We start from the raw sequence: 1,153 nt of genomic DNA, 5'->3' as shown, positions 1-1,153 counted from the left end.
GTACATTGATTTTGTTTACAAACTGTAAATTAAAATCATGTTTCTCTCTCTTTCTTCCTGTCTTGCCACTAAAAGCCTTTACTTGTATAACAGAAAAAGAATATTCCACCTTTTGGGTCATATTTCATGTTATACCCATATTTAGGGTGTATCATAAAGCATGCTCACATTTCCCAGTCCCCGAATTGAAACCGATCCACCCTTCCAACTTAGCTGAATGGGGGAGTTCTTCTCCTCACGGATTCAGTATTCATTTGAATTCAGCATGACTGTGCATGGCTCTGTCCACACATCTGCATCATTCATTAGAAGCCTGTTCATATCAGAAGTGTTAGGCTGTATTGGTCAGCCTTACCCAGCACAGTCCTGATTCATAGATAAGGCAAATGCCCTTCTTTACTATGGAGTCAGTTTGCACCACCATGTTGCATTACAACATCCTGGGGTGAATAGAAGTGAATGTCACTTTATGACACTTCTATACATTTTAACAAAGGTTAACAATGCAATGCGCTGATAACAGTGCATTGCACCACTTCCGTTTAGCGCACACCAGCAGCTGTGCGATAGTGCATGCTGCTGGTTTGAACAGACCCCCACCAATTGGTTCACAGGATCTGTGAATGAAAAGAATACTACTGCTATGACTGCAGAAGAGGGACCATTAATTATTTCCTCAAGTCTCATAACTGAATGTCTGTACTGAGTAGGGTTGCACAGATACCAAGTACAATACTCGGTACAAGTACGAGTACATGTACCGATACTCTGGAGCTCCAAGACTAGACTAGAGAAAAATGTAAAAGTTAGGAGGCAGCTGTCATTTGTAAAGAGCACACGGAGCTCCTGGGATTTGTACATCTCTGTTTTAATGTACGATTTTGTTTTTATAAATATAAATAAAGGGATGCACAGATACCAGTTTTGCGAGTACGAGTACTGGTACTTGCCGAGTACTTACAAGTACAAGTACTGATACATTTTTGTTTATTGTCATGTGACCGTTTTTCTAAAACAATACAGACTAATGATTTCCGGACAGTGGTGGAGCGCCAGAGCCAGGTCCCAGCTGCAACCGCTGCAACCCTGGTAGTTCTCATGAAAATGCCAAGTATCTGCACTGGTACTCGAAAAGTATCTGTGCGTCCCTAGT

The 1,153-nt window shown here is 41.5% G+C and overlaps 1 protein-coding gene across 1 annotated transcript in view; it reads right to left on the bottom strand.

Moving 5' to 3' along the window:
- The window catches only part of LOC108790014 (potassium channel subfamily T member 2-like), a 424,109-nt gene that overhangs the window by 158,547 nt on the left and 264,409 nt on the right, over window positions 1–1,153 (bottom strand). The gene's annotated exons all lie outside the window — the stretch shown is intronic.

Source organism: Nanorana parkeri, unplaced genomic scaffold (assembly GCF_000935625.1).
Source record: "Nanorana parkeri isolate BGI_ZX_2015 unplaced genomic scaffold, ASM93562v1 scaffold438, whole genome shotgun sequence".
NCBI classification, from domain to species: Eukaryota; Metazoa; Chordata; class Amphibia; order Anura; family Dicroglossidae; genus Nanorana; species Nanorana parkeri.
The sequence above is the reverse complement of the archived record's forward strand: the minus strand, read 5'-3'. Positions and strand labels throughout refer to the sequence as shown.